General features: G+C 35.8%; 1 protein-coding gene across 2 annotated transcripts in view; it reads right to left on the bottom strand.

The window, feature by feature from the left end:
- SLK (STE20 like kinase) overlaps positions 1–12,095 on the bottom strand; it is a 61,819-nt gene that overhangs the window by 39,105 nt on the left and 10,619 nt on the right. The window lies entirely within an intron of this gene.

The raw sequence follows: 12,095 nt of genomic DNA, 5'->3' as shown, positions 1-12,095 counted from the left end.
ACTGCATCCATAGTTTTGCTTTTGCTTTTTCTGGAATGTCATACACTTGGAATCAGAGTATGTATAGATCTTTCTGTTTAGCTTCTTTCACTTAGTAATATGTATTTACAGTTCCTTAATGTTTTCATGGCTTAATAACTCATTTCTTTTTAGCACTGAATAATATTCTATTTTCTAGTTATACCACAGTTTATCCATTGACTTACTTAAGGATATGTTGGTTGTTTCCAAGTTTTGGCAATTATGGATAAAGCTTCTATAAACATGTATGTGCGGGTTTCTGTGTAGACATGTTTTTCAACTCATTTGGGTAATAAACAAGGAGTACAACTGCTGGATCATATTGTAAGAGTATGTTTAGTTTTTTAAGAAACTGCCAAACTGTCGGCCGGGCGCAGTGGCTCACGCCTGTAATCCCAGCACTTTGGGAGGCCGAGGCAGGCGGATCACGAAGTCAGGAGATCGAGACCATCCTGGCTAACATGGTGAAACCCCATCTCTACTAAAAATACAAAAAATTAGCCAGGCATGGTGGCGGGCACCTGTAGTCCCAGCTACTCGGGAGGCTGAGGCAGGAGAATGGCGTGAACCTGGGAGGTGGAGCTTGCAGTGAGCCGAAATTGCGCCACTGCACTCCAGTCTGGGTGACAGAGCAAGACTCTGTCTCAAAAAAAAAAAGAAACTGCCACACTGTCTTCCAAAATGGCTGAAAGAGTCTGCATACACACCAGCAATGAATGAGTTCCTGTTGCTCCACATCCTCACCAGCATTTGGGGTTGCCAGCAAGCATGGGTTTCACCAGTCTAACAGCTACATAGTAGTACTTGTATCTTTTCAATTTACAATTCCCTGATGACATATGATGTTGAGCATCTTTTCATATACTTATTTGTCAAATCTTTGGTGAGATGTCTGTTCAAATCTCTTGACCATTTTTTAACTGGGCTGTTCATTTTCTAATTGTTAAGTTTTAGGAGTTATTTGCATATTCTGGATAACTTTTCTTTATCAAATATGTGTCTTGCAAATATTTTCTCAGTCTGTGGCTTGTCTTCTCATTCTCTGGACACACTATTTTTAAAAGACAGCCTAAACATAAATATGAATTAATGCATGCTATGGCTATGCACTGTGCTAAGGGCTTCATATACACAGGGGACAGCACTTGAAATCACAGCCTCTGGTGGGTCAGACTGCTGGATTTAAATTCTGGTTTTGCCACTTATTAGCTGTGTTGCTTGGGGCAATTTACAAAATCCCTCTTTTAGTCTCCTCATCAGTAAAAATTATCTACATCTCACAAGTTCGTGAGAATTAAGATAACATATATCTGCCAAGTTAAAAAAAACCACATATAAACATTTAATATACTATCTGGCATATATAGAAGGATTCAAAAATGTTAGCTGTAATTACTATTACTATTTAATCTTCACAACAACCCCATGATATATTATTACCTCTACTTTAAAGGAGGATATAAATGAGCTTTGAAGGGTTAAAAGGCTTTCCCAGGTCATGTAGCTAGTAAGAAGCAGAAACAGAATTTAAATCCAGGTCTGTTTCCAAAGCCCTTTCTGCTGGAGGTTGAAACCCATTTATGCCGGAGGTTGCAAATTTTTGTGTGTGAAATTAACCCATTTATGCTAGAGGTTGCAAATTTTTTTGTGAAAAATCAGACCTTGGCAATTACCTTGGGCAGCAGGATATAAATAACCCCCACAAGCTTAGCGTTCCATTAATGGAACACTAGGCATAATCATTACCCGTGAAGGGTGGCAGAATACACCACTTCAAACATGCCACTCTGACATAAGGATCACTTTGAGTTTGAAAGGCACTTGAAAAATAGCAGATGCAAGAAGGGCATTCTAATCTTCCACCCTTTCTTCCTGAAACTAGGAGATGAAAATGTTCCTGTAAAAGACGTCTTCTCTATCCCAGGAGAAAAGAAACATTCTTTGATAGGGAGTCATAGTCAAGAGAATTGTGTACAAACAGACCTTGTTAAATTAAACATCTTCCTTTAGCCTCCCCATATAACATATCTACTTTTCTACAATCGCCTCTCTTCTTTCAACCTAACACAAAAGCATGTAGGTTTTGCCATTTCTCTATGACTTCATTTTCTTTTGAGGGCTCCCATATCACATAAAACTTATATTAAATGTCTATGCTTTTCTCCTCTACTCTATCTTGTGTCAGTTTAATTCTCGGGCCCAGCAGGGACGCTAAGAGGGTGGAGGCAAAGTTTTGCCTCCTCTATACCCTTTCCAGTCTCCCCATATTTCTATCATTTGGTCATTTTTCCTTGTTCTTAGTACTTTAACTTTCTCGTTTTCCTTCTTTGGTTAACTTCTCACCATCATTTATTATAAATGAAAGGTTTCCAAATATGTAGTAGATACTAGGATCATTTTTAACGTTAGGAATCAGATCTTAAAATGCTAACTAGGTTGTTTTTATAAGACATTTCACTATGATGTATGTTAACATCACTTCAGCAAAACTCCACTTATTACATTAAAAACAGATACTAAATTTTTTAAAGTTAATAAATGTTTCAATAAATAAATGTCTAAATCTCACTTTTAAGAATTTATCAGGAGATAATTTCATAAAATAAAACTCATGCACATACAAAAATACTCATCAAAGCACCATTTGCAATAGCGAAAAAGTGAATCAGCCTAAATGTCACTTAACAGGAACCTGCTTAAATCATGCAGTACAGTTCTACAATGAAAAATGACGCAGCCACTAAAATTAATTGACTGATGTCCTGGAGATTTTAAAGATGTATCTTTTATACTTGTGAATGGGCTGGCATGAAGGAAGAAAAATAACTCACACTAGATAACCTCTAAAATTCCTCACAGTAACAAATTCTGTCATATATTGATTATACCAACAATGATATCATTTGGTTTAATATAAATAATAAAAGTTACATTAAAAGAATAGTGCCTCAAATTATTGCTTGAAAATAACATGATTACTCATCAGGATCTAGTTCTAAAAAACTTTAAAAAAACAAAACTGAAATAAATATTTACAAGTGTGTGACACTATTCTCTACACTAATATAACTGGGACATAAAGTATTTTTTAAAAAGAGCTTATCTACCTAATATCTAAAGGCATAAAAACTCTTCACATAGGCCAGGCGTGGTGGCTCATGCCTGTAATCCCAGCACTTTGGGAGGCCAAGGCGGGCGGATCACAAGGTCAGGAGTTCAAGACCAGCCTGGCCAACATGGTGAAACCCCATTCCTACTAAAAATACAAAATTAACCAGGCATGGTGGCGGACGCCTGTAATCCCAACTACTTGGGAGGCTGAGGCAGCAGAACTGCTTGAACCCAGGAGATGGAGGATGCAGTGAGCCGAGATCGTGTCATTGCACTCCAGCCTGGGCAACAGACCAAGACTCTGTCTCAGGGGAAAAAAAAAAAAAAAAAAAAAAACTCTTCACATAAAGGCTTAATGAAATAACTAAACCCGGGGTTCCCCAACCACAGGGCCACAAACCAGTACCAGTCCACGGCCTGTTAGGAACCAGGCCACATAGCAGGAGATGAGCAGCAGGCAAGTAAGCAAAGCTTCATCTGTATTCAGAGCCACTCCCCATTGCTCACAATACCACCTGAGCTCTGTCTCCTGTCAGATGAGCAGCAGCATTAGCTTCTCAGAGGAGCATGAACTCTTATCGTGAACTGTGAACCCTATTGTGAACTGCGTATGTGAGGGATCTAGGTTGTGCGCTCCTTATGAGAATCTAACGCCTGATGATCTGTCACTGTCTCCCATCAGCCCAAGATGGGAACATTTAGTTGCAGGAAAACAAGCTCAGAGCTCCCACTAATTCTATATTATGGTGAGTTGTGTAATTATTTCATTATATATTACAATATACTAATAATACAAACAAAGTATACAATAAACATAACACACTTGAATTATCCCCAAAACATCCCCGCATCCAGTCTGTGGAAAAGTTGTCTTCCATGAAACCAGTCCCTGGTGCCAAAGAGGATGGGCACCACTGAACTAAACAAATGTTAAAAACAAGAATGGAATAACAAATCCCAATCTTAATTTAAAAATATAACTTCTGTTGATAAAAAGATTTCAAATATCAGTCATGATCACCTAAAATCACTGTTTTTATTTTCATGAATCATCAATAGAGCTTGGCCACATTACATAAACAAATGAGGGATACTGGGAAACATAAGTTGTCTGAACGTTCCATACTGGTTTCATATTCTAAAAAAATTACACCCTCATATTACTCTTGTTTGAACAGAAGGTATTCCCTGGGTGGTGAGTACAGGAATAATTTCTAAATCTTCATTTATTTTCTTTCTATATTTTTACATTTTCTAACATTATATAGTATTTCATAGTGAAGAATATATTTTAATAAAATTTTTAGCTGGAAACTGAAAGACCAGCACAGAAAACAGATGATTTCAGTCCCACAGAGGTGTTAGTCAATCAAAGGCAAACAAACAAACAAACAAAAAATATGTAAGATAAATACAAAAGGAATCTAAAAAACAAGGAATAAAAAGAAAAAATAATCACTGGGACTGATTCTATCAATCTGGTTAATTTCATCTCAAGGCTGAGGTATTCTTCCCCCCACCAAAAGAAGAAGAGCCTAATTGTCCAGTGTGTAAGAACATTTAACCATAAAATGTAAAAACTAAACAACTCAAATTGTTCACAAACAACTCAAAATGTTCATGAACATCCACTACAAGGCACTGGTCCAAGCTGCAGAAAACACAAAGACAAACAACACCCCAGCGAAATGTGCTCTAGAAAAGAAACGTAATACAGCCGTCCCCTCTATCCCCAGGGAATACATCCCAAGACCCCCAGAGGATGCTGGAAACCTTGGATAGTACTAAACCCTATGTATACTATGTTTTTTCCTTGCATACATACTTATGATAAAGTTTAATTTATAAATTAGGCACCGTAAGAGACTAACAACAATAATAAAATAGAACAATTGTAACAATATACTATCATAAAAATTATGTGAATGATGTCTCTCAATACATCTTACTGTACTGTACTCACCTATTTTCAGACTGCAGGTAAATAAAACCATGGAAAGTGAAACCTCGGATAAGGGGGAACTACCGCATAAAAATCTATTAAAAATCTTGGTCAAATCTTGACCAAAGGAGTCATCTGCTGAAATCCATTCATTCTTCCAACAAATACTTACTGAGTGCCTTCTATATGTTAGGTTACTGTTCTAGATGCTGACAATGTGCAAATATGCAAAATCTCTCTGTGCTGGGGTACTTACAATTTTGGGGAGTGGACAGTCAACAAATAAATCAGTATATTAGCAATTAGTACTGTGGGAAAAAGTAAACTAATAAGAAAGATGAGGAGGCTGAGCGCGGTGGCTCATGCCTGGAATCCCAGCACTTTGGAAGGACGAGGTGGGCAGATCACTTGGGCCCAAGAGTTCGAGACCAGCATGGACAAATGGCGAAATACTGTCTCTACCAAAAAATACAAAAATTAGCACAGTGTGGTGGTGCACGCCTGTAATCCCAGCTACTCAGGAGGCTCAAGCACAAGAATCACTTGAACCCAGGAGGGAGAGGTTGCAGTGAGCCAAGATTGCACCATTACGCTCCAGCATGGTTGACAGACTGAGACTCTGTCTCAAAAAACATAAAATAAAATACGATGAGGAAATGGGGTATGAGAGCACACAGGCCAGAGTTTACAACTTAAATAGGGTAGTTAAGTTAGGTCTAACCGAGGTGATATTTGAGCATATTAATATCAATAAAATTCAACGATTATTTTAATGTTTTTACCTATATAAATTGGAAATATTAGTATTTTGCAAAGAAATCAGTAAGAAAAATCTCAAATTATTTCAAGTATGTTATCCTATATAGTAATATCCATCGTGCTATTAGAAGAGGCACTGTTCTCTGCACTTTCCATTTAGTAACTTATTTAATCCTTGTATCAGTTAGGGTCCAGACAGGAGGAAAATCACATTGATTATTTTAATAGAGAAAATTTAATAAAAACAATGACTAACTCTGTTGCTAACTGAAAAAATAATACAAAGGATCAGGGAGGTAACAACTACAGGCAAAAGCTACCACCCCTAGGACTATGGGAACAAAGGGAAAAGACTGGAATTATTAAAATTCAGAAGCTTGGAGGAAGGGTTCCACAGAGCTGAAACTCAGACGGACCTCTGAGGACAGAGTGCTGCTCAGCTGGTGCTGTTGTCTCTGAAGAGGGGTCCTGTGAGACTGCGACCCAAACTTTTGAGGAACAGGGTACCAGCCAACTGGTGCTGGTGTTATGAAGGGTTATGATGAGGTTAGTTCTGTGAGTGTTGGAAAAACTACAAACTGTATTCAACAGCTGCTACAGAAAGAAACTGCTGATGCTGGAGCAAAAAAAAAAAAAAACCTTTACAAGGGTGATGGTCAAAGTAACAAGAAAGCAGACAGGAAGTTCACAGGAAACAAGACAAAGGTGTAAGTCATTTCTTCCTCCTTCTCCTTGCAGCCTCCCTCTAGTGCCCTATACTTTTGAAACAGAAATGAGCTGCTAGCAAGGCAGAAATGTGATCTGCAGTCTTTGAACCAGCGTCACAAAGCATAGAAGGGCGTATTTGGAACTGAGATTAAGAACTGGCATAATCCTTCAAAACCTATGAGCAACACAGATGGGAGAGCTAAGGTACAGAGTAGAGTAAACGTTTGGGTAATAAATATCCAAAGTTCCAAAAAGCTATTAAGTGAAGAGAGAGGAAACCGCACTGAAGGAAGCATATACTTTTAGACTGTTAATACTGTTATCTGTTTTAAATAACATGCAAATTATGGTGATCTTTTCAGTCCTGCTAAGATTTTGGTAGGAACAAGTATCAATATTAAAAAAGAATAAAATCACTCATCATCATTTAGCAAACACACAGAGTTAATTCTCATTATTTGTGGTAGTTATGTTTTATAAAATCACTGCAAGCACTGAATTAGCAACTACTGAAACATTGTTCATAGGGAAAACCATGCACATACACACACCCCTCACATAGATTATTATATTCTTAAATCCTGAAAACAATTCATCCAGGGAGATTCTCCTTTCTTTATTTTACAAAAGAGAAATGAGGTGCATAAGTGTTAAGTGACTTGCGGAAGGCCATCCCAAAAACAGATGTCAGACTTGGGATTCAAACCCTATCCAACTGGCCCCACAGCCAGACCTTCTTGCACTTCACTACACTGCCCTCTGCTGTCTCCGTCCTCTGGTCATCTCTTCATGAGAGGTGAAATCAAGGCAGTGTCACCTTGTTCAAATTTAGCTGGGAATGTGCTTGCCAGAGGAGTCAAATTTTTTTGCAGCTTTGCACATACACACAAATAACCAAGTAAGTGCCGCAAGTATAGATTTTAGGACTACAAGTAAACTTTAACAAGTAGGCAAATTCACAAATACAAAATCTGCAAATAATGAGGATCGACTGTACATATTCTTTCCGTAATTTCTGTAAAATATTGCAGAAATTCCAAGGATTATGTCATTTCCTGAAATCTGCAAAAGAGAAATAAATATACTTTATATTCTCCTTATATTTTCTTCACATTCCCAAACTCTATTTTATTTATATTGTTCTGGTTAGGTATTCAAAATTTAGTCACTGGTCAGTCAAAATATATCAACAAAATGGTGTCAGTAATAAGTTAAATTTGGCTAAGTCTGCAGTTTCCAAAATGTTTTACCAATTCTCAGATCACACAGTTTTCCTGCTTATTTCACGGACTTATTGACTCTGAGCAGCATGAATATGCAGAAACAAACACAACTGTGCAATAAAGAAGCTGAAGAAATGTGCATAGATTGCATAGTTGGAAAAGACGAAAAACAGAACACAAAAAGACAATTTCAAAAATATATTTTAAAATAAGACAAAAAATGTACCACGTCTGGAAATTAATTCAAGAAAAATAAAGACTTTTAAATAGTAAGGAAAACAATCCCATTTACGATAGCATCAAAGAGAATAAAACACTTGGGAATTAACTTAACCAAGGAGATGAAAGACTTGTACAATGAAAACTAAAAAATCAATGCTGGAAGAAATCTAAGACATAAATAAAAACACATCCCATGTTCATATATTGGAGGCCTAATATTGTTAAAATGTCAATACTACCCAAAGCAATCTACAGATTCAATGCAATCCCCTATCAAAATCTCAATGACATTTTTTGCAGTAATAGAAAACCCTATCCCAAAATTCACATGGAATCTCAATGGACCCTGAATAGCCAAAATAATCTTGAAAAAGAACAAAGCTTGAAGACACACTTCCTGATTTCAAACTTACTACGAAGCTACAGTAATCAAAACAGTGCAGTCCTGAAATATAAACCAATGGAATAGAGACCAGAAAAAAAAAAACTGGCATATATATGGTCTAATGATTTTTGGCAAGGGTTCCAAGACCAGTCAATGAGAAAAGGACAGTCTTTTCAAAAAATGGTACTGGGAAATCTGAATATCCACATGTGAAACAGTGAAGTTGGACCCTTACCTAACACCATAAACAAAAATTAACTCAAAATGGACCAAAGAAAAACCTAAATGTAAGACCTAAAACTATAAAACTCTCAGAAGACAGCATGAGGCAAAAGCTTTATGATACTGGATTTGACAATGAATTCTGAGATATGACACTAAAGCACAGGCAACAAAAGAAAACACGGAACTGGACTTGATGAAAATTGTAAAACGTTATACATTTTAAAAGACAGTATTACAGTAAAATGGCAACCTATAAAGTGACAGAAAATATTTACAAATCATATATCTGATGAGGATTAATATCCAGAATATACAGACAACTCCTAAAACTCAACAACAACAACAACAACAACAACAAAAACCCACAACTAGCCCAATTCAAAAATAGGCAAAGGAGCCGAACAGGTATTTCTCCAAGGAAGATATACAAATGGCCAATAAGCACATGAAAAGATGCTCAACGTTACTAATATTAGAGATATATAAGTCAAAACTGTAGTAAGTACCACCTTATACCCACTAGGATGACTATTACTTTAAAAAAGAATGAAAAGAACAAGTATAGGTAAAGATGTGGAGAAATTAGAACTCTTGTTTTGTGCACAAATCGATGGAAATGTAAAATTGGTACAGCTACAGAAAACAATATGGCAGTTCCCCCAAAAAATTAAAAATAGATTCCTACAAGATCCAGGAATCCCACTCCTGGGTATATACCCTAAAAAACTGAAAGCAGGGTCTCAAAGAGATACTTGTACACCCATGTTCGTAGCTAAATACACAACAGCTAAAACATGCAAGCAATCCAAGTGACATCAATAGATGAGTGGATAAGCAAAATGTGTATATACATACCACAAATATTATTCAGCCTTAAAAAGGAAGGAAATTCTAACATATGCTATGACATGGATGAACCTTAAGGTTCATTATGCTAAATGAACTAAGTCACAAAATGATAAATACTGTATGATTCCATTTAATGAGGTACTTAGGATAGTCAAAATCATAGTATCAAAAAGTAGAAGAACAGTTGCCTAGGGCAGGAGGAAGGAAGAAATAGGAAGTTAGTGTTTATCACGGTAGAGTTTCATTTTAAAAGATAAGAGGCATGATGGACAGACAGTGGTGACAGTTGCACATTACGAATGTATTTAATACCACTGAACTAGACATTTAAAAATCATGATGATGGTGAATCTTCACAGGATATAAAAAATAGTCAAGACAGTAAATTTTATGTGTATTTTACTACAATTAAAAAATTGAAAAATAAATGTGCACAAATTTTGTAATTTCAAAATAAGCATTAATAAATAATCATTTGTTTTGCTCTAACAATTCTCCTAAAAATTTAACCTAAAAGAATGTCATGGAAATATACTATATGCGTATGGACATCCATTATATGATGGAAGCATTGCAAAGCAGTAAGAAAAGGACGGTCTTTAAAGTACATGGTGCTGGGACAACTGGGTATCTACATAGAAAAAATAAAATTCAGTCCTTACCACACTCTATAAGCAAAAATCAACACCAGTTTAATTACAGACCTAATGTAGAAGGCAATATCATAAAACTTTACAAAGATAACACAGCAGGATATCTTCACCATCTTGGTTAGGAAAGAATTTCTTAAGACAAAAACATTAGCCATGTAGGGAAAAGTTAATAAATTGGACTATATTAAAACTTAAAATGTCTACACAAAAAAAGAAAATCCTAAAGAGAGTGAAAAGATAAACCACAAAGCAAAAGAAAATATGTGCCTCATATATAACGGACAAAGGATAAGTATCCAAAATGTATAATGACCCCCATAAATCAATAAGAAAAAGAAAGAGAGCCCAAAAGACTTTAACAATCACTTCAGAGAACAGGAAATCCAAATGGCCAATAAACATATGAAAATGAGCTCAACCTCATTAGTAATCAGGGACGATATTACTTCACATCCATCAGGGCACAGACCAAAAAAAAGCAGGCCAGAAAAAAGATTCTATCAAGGTTAATTTAAAGATCCAAAATCAGATATGGTATGCTAGTTTCTTGGCCATTCTTTATAAAACTTTGGCAGGATACTCTGAAATAAATTATGTAATATTACTTTATCTTTAAATGTGAATAAGCCATATCACAGACCTTTAAAATTTTAAGAGACTTTATAAAGCTCATGCCATACAACATACCAACTGGAAATAAAACATGCTTTACAAGCAAAAATAAAATATCTTGGCTGGATACGGTGGCTCACGCCTATAATCCCAGCACTTTGGGAGGCCAACGCAGACGGATAGCTTAAGCCCAGGAGCTGGGGACCAGCCTGGCCAACAAGGCGAAACTCCATCTCTACTAAAAAATACAAAAATTAGCTGGGTGTGGTGGCGGGCGCCTGTAATCCCAGCTACTCCAGAGGCTGAGGCATGAGAATCACTTGAACGTGGGAAGCGGAGGTTGCAGTGAGCCAAGATCGCGGCACTGCACTCCTGCCTGGGCGACAGAGTGAGACCCTGTCTCAAAAAAAAATTAAAATTAAAATTAAAAAATAAAATATCTTGATTTCCAGTACATTTCTTTAAAATTGAGATGCTAAAATGACAACATACAAAGAGAAATGAAATTTATTAACTTTGCTCACACTTTCCAAGAAAGGAGGAAGGGATGGAAGGAGGGATGATTCAAATACCTTCCCTTTCTAAAGAAAGCACCCAAATTAACTAATATTTCAGCATTGATTTATAGGAAGAAATGTGAGCTGATAAACTGGTAAATTGGAAAAGTTGATCATCTTATAAATTAAAAGAACAATAAAATATTGTTTTTATACTCCATATGTACATTCAGTAGTTATATCCTTACAGATAAAAAACACGTTAGTAAGAAACACAGGGATATAAAATAAATGCCCTGGTCTTGACATTTTTCTTCCCATTATCTTGAGATGAGATTATCACTTAAAAACTACTTCTGAAAATGATTCCTCTTTAAGAAAAAAATATATATATTCACTGAATCGATTAGTTCTTTCGTTAAAATTTTTTCTGAAATTTCAAAACCATCTCAGTTCTCATTTTGGTACATAAAAGTGACAGATTTTTATAATAAAAAGGCAACATTTCATACAGTAACAGCAATAGCATCTTATATTCAAGCAGAAGTGTACCTTGACATAGAGACACTGGCAAAATAAGAATTAACTGCTTCTGTTACAGAGTTATGTTAAAGATCTGTGTGAATTTAAATACAGATTTACAAATAAGAAACATGGGAATAAAGTAATATGCCACTTTATCTAGAAGTCTATGTCAGCACATAAACAATAACTTTCTGGTAGAAAACAGAAAACTAAGAAGGAAAGTTTAAAACTTTAAAATTGTGCCAGAAAATATATTATAAAATAATTCACTAAATTACTAACATTTCCAATGTCGAATTATTTAGAATTGTTCAGGAAGGATTAATCAACATAATTAGACAAGTGAAAAAAACAAAGGTACAA

The sequence above is a fragment of the Gorilla gorilla genome, chromosome 8, assembly GCF_029281585.2.
Source record: "Gorilla gorilla gorilla isolate KB3781 chromosome 8, NHGRI_mGorGor1-v2.1_pri, whole genome shotgun sequence".
Taxonomy (NCBI): Eukaryota; Metazoa; Chordata; class Mammalia; order Primates; family Hominidae; genus Gorilla; species Gorilla gorilla.
This window is presented reverse-complemented; position numbering and strand designations above follow the sequence as displayed.